This window comes from Hyla sarda, unplaced genomic scaffold (genome assembly GCF_029499605.1).
Source record: "Hyla sarda isolate aHylSar1 unplaced genomic scaffold, aHylSar1.hap1 scaffold_193, whole genome shotgun sequence".
NCBI lineage: Eukaryota > Metazoa > Chordata > Amphibia > Anura > Hylidae > Hyla > Hyla sarda.
This window is the reverse complement of record NW_026608585.1, coordinates 265,354-283,371: the sequence shown is the minus strand read 5'-3', so window position 1 is coordinate 283,371 and position 18,018 is coordinate 265,354. Positions and strand designations below refer to the sequence as shown.

The 18,018-nt window shown below is 46.0% G+C and overlaps 8 non-coding genes across 8 annotated transcripts; all 8 read left to right on the top strand.

Moving 5' to 3' along the window:
• The first annotated feature begins 1,684 nt into the window (after positions 1-1,684).
• On the top strand, positions 1,685-1,875 carry LOC130316328 (U2 spliceosomal RNA). The gene has a single exon (XR_008863672.1). It is a non-coding gene; the product is annotated as a U2 spliceosomal RNA (small nuclear RNA).
• Positions 1,876-3,975: 2,100 nt separating this feature from the next.
• LOC130316327 (U2 spliceosomal RNA) lies at positions 3,976-4,166 on the top strand. The gene has a single exon (XR_008863671.1). It is a non-coding gene; the product is annotated as a U2 spliceosomal RNA (small nuclear RNA).
• A 2,088-nt stretch (positions 4,167-6,254) lies between these two features.
• Positions 6,255-6,445, top strand: LOC130316326 (U2 spliceosomal RNA). The gene has a single exon (XR_008863670.1). It is a non-coding gene; the product is annotated as a U2 spliceosomal RNA (small nuclear RNA).
• A 2,073-nt stretch (positions 6,446-8,518) lies between these two features.
• On the top strand, positions 8,519-8,709 carry LOC130316324 (U2 spliceosomal RNA). Its single transcript, XR_008863668.1, has one exon. It is a non-coding gene; the product is annotated as a U2 spliceosomal RNA (small nuclear RNA).
• A 2,084-nt stretch (positions 8,710-10,793) lies between these two features.
• On the top strand, positions 10,794-10,984 carry LOC130316411 (U2 spliceosomal RNA). Its single transcript, XR_008863746.1, has one exon. It is a non-coding gene; the product is annotated as a U2 spliceosomal RNA (small nuclear RNA).
• A 2,107-nt stretch (positions 10,985-13,091) lies between these two features.
• Positions 13,092-13,282, top strand: LOC130316323 (U2 spliceosomal RNA). Its single transcript, XR_008863667.1, has one exon. It is a non-coding gene; the product is annotated as a U2 spliceosomal RNA (small nuclear RNA).
• Positions 13,283-15,366: 2,084 nt separating this feature from the next.
• On the top strand, positions 15,367-15,557 carry LOC130316322 (U2 spliceosomal RNA). The gene has a single exon (XR_008863666.1). It is a non-coding gene; the product is annotated as a U2 spliceosomal RNA (small nuclear RNA).
• A 2,093-nt stretch (positions 15,558-17,650) lies between these two features.
• Positions 17,651-17,841, top strand: LOC130316320 (U2 spliceosomal RNA). The gene has a single exon (XR_008863665.1). It is a non-coding gene; the product is annotated as a U2 spliceosomal RNA (small nuclear RNA).
• Positions 17,842-18,018: the final 177 nt, after the last annotated feature.

The window sequence follows — 18,018 nt, the reverse complement described above, 5'->3', positions numbered from 1 at the left end:
GTTGAACTTGATGGACATATGTCTTTTTTCGACCGTACTAACTATGTAACTATGTAACATAACATGGGGGGGGGTCTCCTGGCTGTTCACACAGGTGTGTCATTGCTGTACATTGACCATGCATTGCTTCTGTGGTATTGCAAAGGCAAAGACAAATGCTTCCAGCCATCCATTGCACTAATGGATTGGTCATCAGCTGGCTGTCTATGTCCCGCATCAATATAGACCAAAGTACAGAGGGTTAGGCTATGCTATTGTGCACCTACCTGATGCATCAGAAGGTGCGAGGCCCTTGCTAAATTCTGTGCACAGACTTTGAGATCTATACTTTAGACTGTATCTAAACCTGCTCCAACATGGACTGACATTCTGGCCTACTTTCAGCCGATGCGACTTGTCTGTCGCTGAACAGTCGCTTTTTATGTATTCAGCACCTATGTATAATGTTGTAAAAATGCTCTAGAAGCTAAAGTCGCAGAAATGTCACACATATTTGGCCTGCAACTTTCTGTGCGACAAATTCAGACAGGAAAAATCAGTATAAATCCTTAGAAAATTATCCCCCAGTGTCTCCATCTGCTGGCGGTATTGAATAAGCATTGCTGCACTGATGGGGTATGCATTAGACGAAAAAAAAGAAGAAAAAGAAGAATAATACGCCCAGAAAAGAGGCGAAAAGGAGAAAAACGTAAAAAAACGTGAAAAAAAAGTAAGAGGAAGAGAAGGGAAAAAAAGGTGGAAATGGGTTTAAAAGTGATTTCGGCGGAGAAATATATATATATATATATATATATATATATATATATATATACGCGCACACACACACATATATATAAACGTATTCTCCGTTGAGATATTGCAGCCGCTGCTGTGTCCAGGCCCAGGAGCCTTAGCACTGTGCTGTGATGTCACTCAATACCACTGACATCACTAGGTGTAAACAACATCTCTCCTTTGCTGTGTATGTGACTATGGAGCTGTTTGGTGATGTCGTCTATTATGGCCTTCATAGAAGCAACAGGAGATTGTTGCATCCATCTAGAACCCTCAGAACTACAGTGCTATGATGTCACTCACTTCCACAGGCCTTGCAGAGTGTAAACAACAACAACCCAGCTTTGTTGTGTATGTAACCATAGGGATTTGTGATGTCACCTAGAACCTTCACAGCAGCGACAGCTTTATGAGGAGCATCAGCACTGCTCTGCCTGAGCAGAACCATCACCGCCATAGGTTGTCAAATAACCCGGATTTAACCCACACAGGTAAGTCCAATGGGGTGCAGGCATGTCCTCTATGCTTACAGCTTCCCGTGGGTGTTGGTTTGATACCGTTTGGGGACAGCCAAGGAGGCATCTGCAGGCAACAAAGGTAGGTGTGTGCTTGTGTGTGTGTTTCCTATGCAGATCCTAAGCCCAGTGTCACATGCAAGTAGGAGGAGTAAGAAGGGTTCCTGGCAAATCCGGGTTATGGATTGCATTTAAAAAGGCCCCGTGGGAGTGCAATGGGCCCCTGTCTTGCTGCTTAGCAATAATGGTATGGGTTTAGGTTCTGCTGTGTGTACTGGTGGTTGACTGCCCCCCAGCCCAGAGTGTGCATGGAAAATTGTCTGGCAGCCTCCCTGACAGCAAGCAGTGATAGTGCCCATGAAGGGGACCTTGTTGGGCCCGCCCCTTTCACGGTTATCGCTTCTCGGCCTTTTGGCTAAGATCAAGTGTAGTATCTGTTCTTATCAGTTTAATATCTGATACGTCCCCTATCTGGGGACCATATATTAAATGGATTTTTGAGAACGGGGGCCGATTTCGAAGCTTGCTTCCGTCGCCCTATGCATTGACCCGATATGGCAGTATCTTCGGGTACAGTGCACCACCCCCTTACAGGGTTAAAAAGAAAGATTCCTACTTTCATTGCTACCTGCTTGCTGGCTAGCCAGCTAGCCAGCCCTGTGGGCCTTGCTGCTGCTGCTGCAGCCAAAAAACAAAAGGTGGTGCTGCTGCTGCTTCTGCTGCTTCTGCTTCTGCTTGTGTCTGGCCGCTGTTGGAGCGTCCAGGCACAGGACTTCTGCTGCTGCTGACTAAATGGCCTCCTTAATTGGATCATTTGAGTAGCCAGCACACCTGTGCAGGTAGGGCATGACATGATAGGCAGCTGCCTTGATAGCGGGTGGGTGCTGAATGTTCCTAATTGACAAAATAAGATTAATGCTTATGAAGAAATATAAAATCTCATCCCTTCCCCAATATCGCGCCACACCCCTACCCCTTAATTCCCTGGTTGAACTTGATGGACATATGTCTTTTTTCGACCGTACTAACTATGTAACTATGTAACATAACATGGGGGGGGTCTCCTGGCTGTTCACACAGGTGTGTCATTGCTGTACATTGACCATGCATTGCTTCTGTGGTATTGCAAAGGCAAAGACAAATGCTTCCAGCCATCCATTGCACTAATGGATTGGTCATCAGCTGGCTGTCTATGTCCCGCATCAATATAGACCAAAGTACAGAGGGTTAGGCTATGCTATTGTGCACCTACCTGATGCATCAGAAGGTGCGAGGCCCTTGCTAAATTCTGTGCACAGACTTTGAGATCTATACTTTAGACTGTATCTAAACCTGCTCCAACATGGACTGACATTCTGGCCTACTTTCAGCCGATGCGACTTGTCTGTCGCTGAACAGTCGCTTTTTATGTATTCAGCACCTATGTATAATGTTGTAAAAATGCTCTAGAAGCTAAAGTCGCAGAAATGTCACACATATTTGGCCTGCAACTTTCTGTGCGACAAATTCAGACAGGAAAAATCAGTATAAATCCTTAGAAAATTATCCCCCAGTGTCTCCATCTGCTGGCGGTATTGAATAAGCATTGCTGCACTGATGGGGTATGCATTAGACGAAAAAAAAGAAGAAAAAGAAGAATAATACGCCCAGAAAAGAGGCGAAAAGGAGAAAAACGTAAAAAAACGTGAAAAAAAAGTAAGAGGAAGAGAAGGGAAAAAAAGGTGGAAATGGGTTTAAAAGTGATTTCGGCGGAGAAATATATATATATATATATATATATATATATATATATATATATATATATATATATATACGCGCACACACACACATATATATAAACGTATTCTCCGTTGAGATATTGCAGCCGCTGCTGTGTCCAGGCCCAGGAGCCTTAGCACTGTGCTGTGATGTCACTCAATACCACTGACATCACTAGGTGTAAACAACATCTCTCCTTTGCTGTGTATGTGACTATGGAGCTGTTTGGTGATGTCGTCTATTATGGCCTTCATAGAAGCAACAGGAGATTGTTGCATCCATCTAGAACCCTCAGAACTACAGTGCTATGATGTCACTCACTTCCACAGGCCTTGCAGAGTGTAAACAACAACAACCCAGCTTTGTTGTGTATGTAACCATAGGGATTTGTGATGTCACCTAGAACCTTCACAGCAGCGACAGCTTTATGAGGAGCATCAGCACTGCTCTGCCTGAGCAGAACCATCACCGCCATAGGTTGTCAAATAACCCGGATTTAACCCACACAGGTAAGTCCAATGGGGTGCAGGCATGTCCTCTATGCTTACAGCTTCCCGTGGGTGTTGGTTTGATACCGTTTGGGGACAGCCAAGGAGGCATCTGCAGGCAACAAAGGTAGGTGTGTGCTTGTGTGTGTGTTTCCTATGCAGATCCTAAGCCCAGTGTCACATGCAAGTAGGAGGAGTAAGAAGGGTTCCTGGCAAATCCGGGTTATGGATTGCATTTAAAAAGGCCCCGTGGGAGTGCAATGGGCCCCTGTCTTGCTGCTTAGCAATAATGGTATGGGTTTAGGTTCTGCTGTGTGTACTGGTGGTTGACTGCCCCCCAGCCCAGAGTGTGCATGGAAAATTGTCTGGCAGCCTCCCTGACAGCAAGCAGTGATAGTGCCCATGAAGGGGACCTTGTTGGGCCCGCCCCTTTCACGGTTATCGCTTCTCGGCCTTTTGGCTAAGATCAAGTGTAGTATCTGTTCTTATCAGTTTAATATCTGATACGTCCCCTATCTGGGGACCATATATTAAATGGATTTTTGAGAACGGGGGCCGATTTCGAAGCTTGCTTCCGTCGCCCTATGCATTGACCCGATATGGCAGTATCTTCGGGTACAGTGCACCACCCCCTTACAGGGTTAAAAAGAAAGATTCCTACTTTCATTGCTACCTGCTTGCTGGCTAGCCAGCTAGCCAGCCCTGTGGGCCTTGCTGCTGCTGCTGCAGCCAAAAAACAAAAGGTGGTGCTGCTGCTGCTTCTGCTGCTTCTGCTTCTGCTTGTGTCTGGCCGCTGTTGGAGCGTCCAGGCACAGGACTTCTGCTGCTGCTGACTAAATGGCCTCCTTAATTGGATCATTTGAGTAGCCAGCACACCTGTGCAGGTAGGGCATGACATGATAGGCAGCTGCCTTGATAGCGGGTGGGTGCTGAATGTTCCTAATTGACAAAATAAGATTAATGCTTATGAAGAAATATAAAATCTCATCCCTTCCCCAATATCGCGCCACACCCCTACCCCTTAATTCCCTGGTTGAACTTGATGGACATATGTCTTTTTTCGACCGTACTAACTATGTAACTATGTAACATAACATGGGGGGGGTCTCCTGGCTGTTCACACAGGTGTGTCATTGCTGTACATTGACCATGCATTGCTTCTGTGGTATTGCAAAGGCAAAGACAAATGCTTCCAGCCATACATTGCACTAATGGATTGGTCATCAGCTGGCTGTCTATGTCCCGCATCAATATAGACCAAAGTACAGAGGGTTAGGCTATGCTATTGTGCACCTACCTGATGCATCAGAAGGTGCGAGGCCCTTGCTAAATTCTGTGCACAGACTTTGAGATCTATACTTTAGACTGTATCTAAACCTGCTCCAACATGGACTGACATTCTGGCCTACTTTCAGCCGATGCGACTTGTCTGTCGCTGAACAGTCGCTTTTTATGTATTCAGCACCTATGTATAATGTTGTAAAAATGCTCTAGAAGCTAAAGTCGCAGAAATGTCACACATATTTGGCCTGCAACTTTCTGTGCGACAAATTCAGACAGGAAAAATCAGTATAAATCCTTAGAAAATTATCCCCCAGTGTCTCCATCTGCTGGCGGTATTGAATAAGCATTGCTGCACTGATGGGGTATGCATTAGACGAAAAAAAAGAAGAAAAAGAAGAATAATACGCCCAGAAAAGAGGCGAAAAGGAGAAAAACGTAAAAAAACGTGAAAAAAAAGTAAGAGGAAGAGAAGGGAAAAAAAGGTGGAAATGGGTTTAAAAGTGATTTCGGCGGAGAAATATATATATATATATATATATATATATATATATATATATATATACGCGCACACACACACATATATATAAACGTATTCTCCGTTGAGATATTGCAGCCGCTGCTGTGTCCAGGCCCAGGAGCCTTAGCACTGTGCTGTGATGTCACTCAATACCACTGACATCACTAGGTGTAAACAACATCTCTCCTTTGCTGTGTATGTGACTATGGAGCTGTTTGGTGATGTCGTCTATTATGGCCTTCATAGAAGCAACAGGAGATTGTTGCATCCATCTAGAACCCTCAGAACTACAGTGCTATGATGTCACTCACTTCCACAGGCCTTGCAGAGTGTAAACAACAACAACCCAGCTTTGTTGTGTATGTAACCATAGGGATTTGTGATGTCACCTAGAACCTTCACAGCAGCGACAGCTTTATGAGGAGCATCAGCACTGCTCTGCCTGAGCAGAACCATCACCGCCATAGGTTGTCAAATAACCCGGATTTAACCCACACAGGTAAGTCCAATGGGGTGCAGGCATGTCCTCTATGCTTACAGCTTCCCGTGGGTGTTGGTTTGATACCGTTTGGGGACAGCCAAGGAGGCATCTGCAGGCAACAAAGGTAGGTGTGTGCTTGTGTGTGTGTTTCCTATGCAGATCCTAAGCCCAGTGTCACATGCAAGTAGGAGGAGTAAGAAGGGTTCCTGGCAAATCCGGGTTATGGATTGCATTTAAAAAGGCCCCGTGGGAGTGCAATGGGCCCCTGTCTTGCTGCTTAGCAATAATGGTATGGGTTTAGGTTCTGCTGTGTGTACTGGTGGTTGACTGCCCCCCAGCCCAGAGTGTGCATGGAAAATTGTCTGGCAGCCTCCCTGACAGCAAGCAGTGATAGTGCCCATGAAGGGGACCTTGTTGGGCCCGCCCCTTTCACGGTTATCGCTTCTCGGCCTTTTGGCTAAGATCAAGTGTAGTATCTGTTCTTATCAGTTTAATATCTGATACGTCCCCTATCTGGGGACCATATATTAAATGGATTTTTGAGAACGGGGGCCGATTTCGAAGCTTGCTTCCGTCGCCCTATGCATTGACCCGATATGGCAGTATCTTCGGGTACAGTGCACCACCCCCTTACAGGGTTAAAAAGAAAGATTCCTACTTTCATTGCTACCTGCTTGCTGGCTAGCCAGCTAGCCAGCCCTGTGGGCCTTGCTGCTGCTGCTGCAGCCAAAAAACAAAAGGTGGTGCTGCTGCTGCTTCTGCTTGTGTCTGGCCGCTGTTGGAGCGTCCAGGCACAGGACTTCTGCTGCTGCTGACTAAATGGCCTCCTTAATTGGATCATTTGAGTAGCCAGCACACCTGTGCAGGTAGGGCATGACATGATAGGCAGCTGCCTTGATAGCGGGTGGGTGCTGAATGTTCCTAATTGACAAAATAAGATTAATGCTTATGAAGAAATATAAAATCTCATCCCTTCCCCAATATCGCGCCACACCCCTACCCCTTAATTCCCTGGTTGAACTTGATGGACATATGTCTTTTTTCGACCGTACTAACTATGTAACTATGTAACATAACATGGGGGGGGTCTCCTGGCTGTTCACACAGGTGTGTCATTGCTGTACATTGACCATGCATTGCTTCTGTGGTATTGCAAAGGCAAAGACAAATGCTTCCAGCCATCCATTGCACTAATGGATTGGTCATCAGCTGGCTGTCTATGTCCCGCATCAATATAGACCAAAGTACAGAGGGTTAGGCTATGCTATTGTGCACCTACCTGATGCATCAGAAGGTGCGAGGCCCTTGCTAAATTCTGTGCACAGACTTTGAGATCTATACTTTAGACTGTATCTAAACCTGCTCCAACATGGACTGACATTCTGGCCTACTTTCAGCCGATGCGACTTGTCTGTCGCTGAACAGTCGCTTTTTATGTATTCAGCACCTATGTATAATGTTGTAAAAATGCTCTAGAAGCTAAAGTCGCAGAAATGTCACACATATTTGGCCTGCAACTTTCTGTGCGACAAATTCAGACAGGAAAAATCAGTATAAATCCTTAGAAAATTATCCCCCAGTGTCTCCATCTGCTGGCGGTATTGAATAAGCATTGCTGCACTGATGGGGTATGCATTAGACGAAAAAAAAGAAGAAAAAGAAGAATAATACGCCCAGAAAAGAGGCGAAAAGGAGAAAAACGTAAAAAAACGTGAAAAAAAAGTAAGAGGAAGAGAAGGGAAAAAAAGGTGGAAATGGGTTTAAAAGTGATTTCGGCGGAGAAATATATATATATATATATATATATATATATATATATATATATATACGCGCACACACACACATATATATAAACGTATTCTCCGTTGAGATATTGCAGCCGCTGCTGTGTCCAGGCCCAGGAGCCTTAGCACTGTGCTGTGATGTCACTCAATACCACTGACATCACTAGGTGTAAACAACATCTCTCCTTTGCTGTGTATGTGACTATGGAGCTGTTTGGTGATGTCGTCTATTATGGCCTTCATAGAAGCAACAGGAGATTGTTGCATCCATCTAGAACCCTCAGAACTACAGTGCTATGATGTCACTCACTTCCACAGGCCTTGCAGAGTGTAAACAACAACAACCCAGCTTTGTTGTGTATGTAACCATAGGGATTTGTGATGTCACCTAGAACCTTCACAGCAGCGACAGCTTTATGAGGAGCATCAGCACTGCTCTGCCTGAGCAGAACCATCACCGCCATAGGTTGTCAAATAACCCGGATTTAACCCACACAGGTAAGTCCAATGGGGTGCAGGCATGTCCTCTATGCTTACAGCTTCCCGTGGGTGTTGGTTTGATACCGTTTGGGGACAGCCAAGGAGGCATCTGCAGGCAACAAAGGTAGGTGTGTGCTTGTGTGTGTGTTTCCTATGCAGATCCTAAGCCCAGTGTCACATGCAAGTAGGAGGAGTAAGAAGGGTTCCTGGCAAATCCGGGTTATGGATTGCATTTAAAAAGGCCCCGTGGGAGTGCAATGGGCCCCTGTCTTGCTGCTTAGCAATAATGGTATGGGTTTAGGTTCTGCTGTGTGTACTGGTGGTTGACTGCCCCCCAGCCCAGAGTGTGCATGGAAAATTGTCTGGCAGCCTCCCTGACAGCAAGCAGTGATAGTGCCCATGAAGGGGACCTTGTTGGGCCCGCCCCTTTCACGGTTATCGCTTCTCGGCCTTTTGGCTAAGATCAAGTGTAGTATCTGTTCTTATCAGTTTAATATCTGATACGTCCCCTATCTGGGGACCATATATTAAATGGATTTTTGAGAACGGGGGCCGATTTCGAAGCTTGCTTCCGTCGCCCTATGCATTGACCCGATATGGCAGTATCTTCGGGTACAGTGCACCACCCCCTTACAGGGTTAAAAAGAAAGATTCCTACTTTCATTGCTACCTGCTTGCTGGCTAGCCAGCTAGCCAGCCCTGTGGGCCTTGCTGCTGCTGCTGCAGCCAAAAAACAAAAGGTGGTGCTGCTGCTGCTTCTTCTGCTTCTGCTTGTGTCTGGCCGCTGTTGGAGCGTCCAGGCACAGGACTTCTGCTGCTGCTGACTAAATGGCCTCCTTAATTGGATCATTTGAGTAGCCAGCACACCTGTGCAGGTAGGGCATGACATGATAGGCAGCTGCCTTGATAGCGGGTGGGTGCTGAATGTTCCTAATTGACAAAATAAGATTAATGCTTATGAAGAAATATAAAATCTCATCCCTTCCCCAATATCGCGCCACACCCCTACCCCTTAATTCCCTGGTTGAACTTGATGGACATATGTCTTTTTTCGACCGTACTAACTATGTAACTATGTAACATAACATGGGGGGGGTCTCCTGGCTGTTCACACAGGTGTGTCATTGCTGTACATTGACCATGCATTGCTTCTGTGGTATTGCAAAGGCAAAGACAAATGCTTCCAGCCATCCATTGCACTAATGGATTGGTCATCAGCTGGCTGTCTATGTCCCGCATCAATATAGACCAAAGTACAGAGGGTTAGGCTATGCTATTGTGCACCTACCTGATGCATCAGAAGGTGCGAGGCCCTTGCTAAATTCTGTGCACAGACTTTGAGATCTATACTTTAGACTGTATCTAAACCTGCTCCAACATGGACTGACATTCTGGCCTACTTTCAGCCGATGCGACTTGTCTGTCGCTGAACAGTCGCTTTTTATGTATTCAGCACCTATGTATAATGTTGTAAAAATGCTCTAGAAGCTAAAGTCGCAGAAATGTCACACATATTTGGCCTGCAACTTTCTGTGCGACAAATTCAGACAGGAAAAATCAGTATAAATCCTTAGAAAATTATCCCCCAGTGTCTCCATCTGCTGGCGGTATTGAATAAGCATTGCTGCACTGATGGGGTATGCATTAGACGAAAAAAAAGAAGAAAAAGAAGAATAATACGCCCAGAAAAGAGGCGAAAAGGAGAAAAACGTAAAAAAACGTGAAAAAAAAGTAAGAGGAAGAGAAGGGAAAAAAAGGTGGAAATGGGTTTAAAAGTGATTTCGGCGGAGAAATATATATATATATATATATATATATATATATATATATATATATATATACGCGCACACACACACATATATAAACGTATTCTCCGTTGAGATATTGCAGCCGCTGCTGTGTCCAGGCCCAGGAGCCTTAGCACTGTGCTGTGATGTCACTCAATACCACTGACATCACTAGGTGTAAACAACATCTCTCCTTTGCTGTGTATGTGACTATGGAGCTGTTTGGTGATGTCGTCTATTATGGCCTTCATAGAAGCAACAGGAGATTGTTGCATCCATCTAGAACCCTCAGAACTACAGTGCTATGATGTCACTCACTTCCACAGGCCTTGCAGAGTGTAAACAACAACAACCCAGCTTTGTTGTGTATGTAACCAAAGGGATTTGTGATGTCACCTAGAACCTTCACAGCAGCGACAGCTTTATGAGGAGCATCAGCACTGCTCTGCCTGAGCAGAACCATCACCGCCATAGGTTGTCAAATAACCCGGATTTAACCCACACAGGTAAGTCCAATGGGGTGCAGGCATGTCCTCTATGCTTACAGCTTCCCGTGGGTGTTGGTTTGATACCGTTTGGGGACAGCCAAGGAGGCATCTGCAGGCAACAAAGGTAGGTGTGTGCTTGTGTGTGTGTTTCCTATGCAGATCCTAAGCCCAGTGTCACATGCAAGTAGGAGGAGTAAGAAGGGTTCCTGGCAAATCCGGGTTATGGATTGCATTTAAAAAGGCCCCGTGGGAGTGCAATGGGCCCCTGTCTTGCTGCTTAGCAATAATGGTATGGGTTTAGGTTCTGCTGTGTGTACTGGTGGTTGACTGCCCCCCAGCCCAGAGTGTGCATGGAAAATTGTCTGGCAGCCTCCCTGACAGCAAGCAGTGATAGTGCCCATGAAGGGGACCTTGTTGGGCCCGCCCCTTTCACGGTTATCGCTTCTCGGCCTTTTGGCTAAGATCAAGTGTAGTATCTGTTCTTATCAGTTTAATATCTGATACGTCCCCTATCTGGGGACCATATATTAAATGGATTTTTGAGAACGGGGGCCGATTTCGAAGCTTGCTTCCGTCGCCCTATGCATTGACCCGATATGGCAGTATCTTTGGGTACAGTGCACCACCCCCTTACAGGGTTAAAAAGAAAGATTCCTACTTTCATTGCTACCTGCTTGCTGGCTAGCCAGCTAGCCAGCCCTGTGGGCCTTGCTGCTGCTGCAGCCAAAAAACAAAAGGTGGTGCTGCTGCTGCTTCTGCTGCTTCTGCTTCTGCTTGTGTCTGGCCCCTGTTGGAGCGTCCAGGCACAGGACTTCTGCTGCTGCTGACTAAATGGCCTCCTTAATTGGATCATTTGAGTAGCCAGCACACCTGTGCAGGTAGGGCATGACATGATAGGCAGCTGCCTTGATAGCGGGTGGGTGCTGAATGTTCCTAATTGACAAAATAAGATTAATGCTTATGAAGAAATATAAAATCTCATCCCTTCCCCAATATCGCGCCACACCCCTACCCCTTAATTCCCTGGTTGAACGTGATGGACATATGTCTTTTTTCGACCGTACTAACTATGTAACTATGTAACATAACATGGGGGGGGGGGGGGGGTCTCCTGGCTGTTCACACAGGTGTGTCATTGCTGTACATTGACCATGCATTGCTTCTGTGGTATTGCAAAGGCAAAGACAAATGCTTCCAGCCATCCATTGCACTAATGGATTGGTCATCAGCTGGCTGTCTATGTCCCGCATCAATATAGACCAAAGTACAGAGGGTTAGGCTATGCTATTGTGCACCTACCTGATGCATCAGAAGGTGCGAGGCCCTTGCTAAATTCTGTGCACAGACTTTGAGATCTATGCTTTAGACTGTATCTAAACCTGCTCCAACATGGACTGACATTCTGGCCTACTTTCAGCCGATGCGACTTGTCTGTCGCTGAACAGTCGCTTTTTATGTATTCAGCACCTATGTATAATGTTGTAAAAATGCTCTAGAAGCTAAAGTCGCAGAAATGTCACACATATTTGGCCTGCAACTTTCTGTGCGACAAATTCAGACAGGAAAAATCAGTATAAATCCTTAGAAAATTATCCCCCAGTGTCTCCATCTGCTGGCGGTATTGAATAAGCATTGCTGCACTGATGGGGTATGCATTAGACGAAAAAAAAGAAGAAAAAGAAGAATAATACGCCCAGAAAAGAGGCGAAAAGGAGAAAAACGTAAAAAAACGTGAAAAAAAAGTAAGAGGAAGAGAAGGGAAAAAAAGGTGGAAATGGGTTTAAAAGTGATTTCGGCGGAGAAATATATATATATATATATATATATATATATATATATATATATATATATATATATATATATGCGCACACACACACATAGATATAAACGTATTCTCCGTTGAGATATTGCAGCCGCTGCTGTGTCCAGGCCCAGGAGCCTTAGCACTGTGCTGTGATGTCACTCAATACCACTGACATCACTAGGTGTAAACAACATCTCTCCTTTGCTGTGTATGTGACTATGGAGCTGTTTGGTGATGTCGTCTATTACGGCCTTCATAGAAGCAACAGGAGATTGTTGCATCCATCTTGAACCCTCAGAACTACAGTGCTATGATGTCACTCACTTCCACAGGCCTTGCAGAGTGTAAACAACAACAACCCAGCTTTGTTGTGTATGTAACCAAAGGGATTTGTGATGTCACCTAGAACCTTCACAGCAGCGACAGCTTTATGAGGAGCATCAGCACTGCTCTGCCTGAGCAGAACCATCACCGCCATAGGTTGTCAAATAACCCGGATTTAACCCACACAGGTAAGTCCAATGGGGTGCAGGCATGTCCTCTATGCTTACAGCTTCCCGTGGGTGTTGGTTTGATACCGTTTGGGGACAGCCAAGGAGGCATCTGCAGGCAACAAAGGTAGGTGTGTGCTTGTGTGTGTGTTTCCTATGCAGATCCTAAGCCCAGTGTCACATGCAAGTAGGAGGAGTAAGAAGGGTTCCTGGCAAATCCGGGTTATGGATTGCATTTAAAAAGGCCCCGTGGGAGTGCAATGGGCCCCTGTCTTGCTGCTTAGCAATAATGGTATGGGTTTAGGTTCTGCTGTGTGTACTGGTGGTTGACTGCCCCCCAGCCCAGAGTGTGCATGGAAAATTGTCTGGCAGCCTCCCTGACAGCAAGCAGTGATAGTGCCCATGAAGGGGACCTTGTTGGGCCCGCCCCTTTCACGGTTATCGCTTCTCGGCCTTTTGGCTAAGATCAAGTGTAGTATCTGTTCTTATCAGTTTAATATCTGATACGTCCCCTATCTGGGGACCATATATTAAATGGATTTTTGAGAACGGGGGCCGATTTCGAAGCTTGCTTCCGTCGCCCTATGCATTGACCCGATATGGCAGTATCTTCGGGTACAGTGCACCACCCCCTTACAGGGTTAAAAAGAAAGATTCCTACTTTCATTGCTACCTGCTTGCTGGCTAGCCAGCTAGCCAGCCCTGTGGGCCTTGCTGCTGCTGCAGCCAAAAAACAAAAGGTGGTGCTGCTGCTGCTTCTGCTGCTTCTGCTTCTGCTTGTGTCTGGCCCCTGTTGGAGCGTCCAGGCACCGGACTTCTGCTGCTGCTGACTAAATGGCCTCCTTAATTGGATCATTTGAGTAGCCAGCACACCTGTGCAGGTAGGGCATGACATGATAGGCAGCTGCCTTGATAGCGGGTGGGTGCTGAATGTTCCTAATTGACAAAATAAGATTAATGCTTATGAAGAAATATAAAATCTCATCCCTTCCCCAATATCGCGCCACACCCCTACCCCTTAATTCCCTGGTTGAACGTGATGGACATATGTCTTTTTTCGACCGTACTAACTATGTAACTATGTAACATAACATGGGGGGGGGGGGGGGGGGGTCTCCTGGCTGTTCACACAGGTGTGTCATTGCTGTACATTGACCATGCATTGCTTCTGTGGTATTGCAAAGGCAAAGACAAATGCTTCCAGCCATCCATTGCACTAATGGATTGGTCATCAGCTGGCTGTCTATGTCCCGCATCAATATAGACCAAAGTACAGAGGGTTAGGCTATGCTATTGTGCACCTACCTGATGCATCAGAAGGTGCGAGGCCCTTGCTAAATTCTGTGCACAGACTTTGAGATCTATGCTTTAGACTGTATCTAAACCTGCTCCAACATGGACTGACATTCTGGCCTACTTTCAGCCGATGCGACTTGTCTGTCGCTGAACAGTCGCTTTTTATGTATTCAGCACCTATGTATAATGTTGTAAAAATGCTCTAGAAGCTAAAGTCGCAGAAATGTCACACATATTTGGCCTGCAACTTTCTGTGCGACAAATTCAGACAGGAAAAATCAGTATAAATCCTTAGAAAATTATCCCCCAGTGTCTCCATCTGCTGGCGGTATTGAATAAGCATTGCTGCACTGATGGGGTATGCATTAGACGAAAAAAAAGAAGAAAAAGAAGAATAATACGCCCAGAAAAGAGGCGAAAAGGAGAAAAACGTAAAAAAACGTGAAAAAAAAGTAAGAGGAAGAGAAGGGAAAAAAAGGTGGAAATGGGTTTAAAAGTGATTTCGGCGGAGAAATATATATATATATATATATATATATATATATATGCGCACACACACACATAGATATAAACGTATTCTCCGTTGAGATATTGCAGCCGCTGCTGTGTCCAGGCCCAGGAGCCTTAGCACTGTGCTGTGATGTCACTCAATACCACTGACATCACTAGGTGTAAACAACATCTCTCCTTTGCTGTGTATGTGACTATGGAGCTGTTTGGTGATGTCGTCTATTACGGCCTTCATAGAAGCAACAGGAGATTGTTGCATCCATCTTGAACCCTCAGAACTACAGTGCTATGATGTCACTCACTTCCACAGGCCTTGCAGAGTGTAAACAACAACAACCCAGCTTTGTTGTGTATGTAACCAAAGGGATTTGTGATGTCACCTAGAACCTTCACAGCAGCGACAGCTTTATGAGGAGCATCAGCACTGCTCTGCCTGAGCAGAACCATCACCGCCATAGGTTGTCAAATAACCCGGATTTAACCCACACAGGTAAGTCCAATGGGGTGCAGGCATGTCCTCTATGCTTACAGCTTCCCGTGGGTGTTGGTTTGATACCGTTTGGGGACAGCCAAGGAGGCATCTGCAGGCAACAAAGGTAGGTGTGTGCTTGTGTGTGTGTTTCCTATGCAGATCCTAAGCCCAGTGTCACATGCAAGTAGGAGGAGTAAGAAGGGTTCCTGGCAAATCCGGGTTATGGATTGCATTTAAAAAGGCCCCGTGGGAGTGCAATGGGCCCCTGTCTTGCTGCTTAGCAATAATGGTATGGGTTTAGGTTCTGCTGTGTGTACTGGTGGTTGACTGCCCCCCAGCCCAGAGTGTGCATGGAAAATTGTCTGGCAGCCTCCCTGACAGCAAGCAGTGATAGTGCCCATGAAGGGGACCTTGTTGGGCCCGCCCCTTTCACGGTTATCGCTTCTCGGCCTTTTGGCTAAGATCAAGTGTAGTATCTGTTCTTATCAGTTTAATATCTGATACGTCCCCTATCTGGGGACCATATATTAAATGGATTTTTGAGAACGGGGGCCGATTTCGAAGCTTGCTTCCGTCGCCCTATGCATTGACCCGATATGGCAGTATCTTCGGGTACAGTGCACCACCCCCTTACAGGGTTAAAAAGAAAGATTCCTACTTTCATTGCTACCTGCTTGCTGGCTAGCCAGCTAGCCAGCCCTGTGGGCCTTGCTGCTGCTGCAGCCAAAAAACAAAAGGTGGTGCTGCTGCTGCTTCTGCTGCTTCTGCTTCTGCTTGTGTCTGGCCCCTGTTGGAGCGTCCAGGCACAGGACTTCTGCTGCTGCTGACTAAATGGCCTCCTTAATTGGATCATTTGAGTAGCCAGCACACCTGTGCAGGTAGGGCATGACATGATAGGCAGCTGCCTTGATAGCGGGTGGGTGCTGAATGTTCCTAATTGACAAAATAAGATTAATGCTTATGAAGAAATATAAAATCTCATCCCTTCCCCAATATCGCGCCACACCCCTACCCCTTAATTCCCTGGTTGAACGTGATGGACATATGTCTTTTTTCGACCGTACTAACTATGTAACTATGTAACATAACATGGGGGGGGGGGGGGGGGGGGTCTCCTGGCTGTTCACACAGGTGTGTCATTGCTGTACATTGACCATGCATTGCTTCTGTGGTATTGCAAAGGCAAAGACAAATGCTTCCAGCCATCCATTGCACTAATGGATTGGTCATCAGCTGGCTGTCTATGTCCCGCATCAATATAGACCAAAGTACAGAGGGTTAGGCTATGCTATTGTGCACCTACCTGATGCATCAGAAGGTGCGAGGCCCTTGCTAAATTCTGTGCACAGACTTTGAGATCTATGCTTTAGACTGTATCTAAACCTGCTCCAACATGGACTGACATTCTGGCCTACTTTCAGCCGATGCGACTTGTCTGTCGCTGAACAGTCGCTTTTTATGTATTCAGCACCTATGTATAATGTTGTAAAAATGCTCTAGAAGCTAAAGTCGCAGAAATGTCACACATATTTGGCCTGCAACTTTCTGTGCGACAAATTCAGACAGGAAAAATCAGTATAAATCCTTAGAAAATTATCCCCCAGTGTCTCCATCTGCTGGCGGTATTGAATAAGCATTGCTGCACTGATGGGGTATGCATTAGACGAAAAAAAAGAAGAAAAAGAAGAATAATACGCCCAGAAAAGAGGCGAAAAGGAGAAAAACGTAAAAAAACGTGAAAAAAAAGTAAGAGGAAGAGAAGGGAAAAAAAGGTGGAAATGGGTTTAAAAGTGATTTCGGCGGAGAAATATATATATATATATATATATATATATATATATATATATATGCGCACACACACACATAGATATAAACGTATTCTCCGTTGAGATATTGCAGCCGCTGCTGTGTCCAGGCCCAGGAGCCTTAGCACTGTGCTGTGATGTCACTCAATACCACTGACATCACTAGGTGTAAACAACATCTCTCCTTTGCTGTGTATGTGACTATGGAGCTGTTTGGTGATGTCGTCTATTACGGCCTTCATAGAAGCAACAGGAGATTGTTGCATCCATCTTGAACCCTCAGAACTACAGTGCTATGATGTCACTCACTTCCACAGGCCTTGCAGAGTGTAAACAACAACAACCCAGCTTTGTTGTGTATGTAACCAAAGGGATTTGTGATGTCACCTAGAACCTTCACAGCAGCGACAGCTTTATGAGGAGCATCAGCACTGCTCTGCCTGAGCAGAACCATCACCGCCATAGGTTGTCAAATAACCCGGATTTAACCCACACAGGTAAGTCCAATGGGGTGCAGGCATGTCCTCTATGCTTACAGCTTCCCGTGGGTGTTGGTTTGATACCGTTTGGGGACAGCCAAGGAGGCATCTGCAGGCAACAAAGGTAGGTGTGTGCTTGTGTGTGTGTTTCCTATGCAGATCCTAAGCCCAGTGTCACATGCAAGTAGGAGGAGTAAGAAGGGTTCCTGGCAAATCCGGGTTATGGATTGCATTTAAAAAGGCCCCGTGGGAGTGCAATGGGCCCCTGTCTTGCTGCTTAGCAATAATGGTATGGGTTTAGGTTCTGCTGTGTGTACTGGTGGTTGACTGCCCCCCAGCCCAGAGTGTGCATGGAAAATTGTCTGGCAGCCTCCCTGACAGCAAGCAGTGATAGTGCCCATGAAGGGGACCTTGTTGGGCCCGCCCCTTTCACGGTTATCGCTTCTCGGCCTTTTGGCTAAGATCAAGTGTAGTATCTGTTCTTATCAGTTTAATATCTGATACGTCCCCTATCTGGGGACCATATATTAAATGGATTTTTGAGAACGGGGGCCGATTTCGAAGCTTGCTTCCGTCGCCCTATGCATTGACCCGATATGGCAGTATCTTCGGGTACAGTGCACCACCCCCTTACAGGGTTAAAAAGAAAGATTCCTACTTTCATTGCTACCTGCTTGCTGGCTAGCCAGCTAGCCAGCCCTGTGGGCCTTGCTGCTGCTGCAGCCAAAAAACAAAAGGTGGTGCTGCTGCTGCTTCTGCTGCTTCTGCTTCTGCTTGTGTCTGGCCCCTGTTGGAGCGTCCAGGC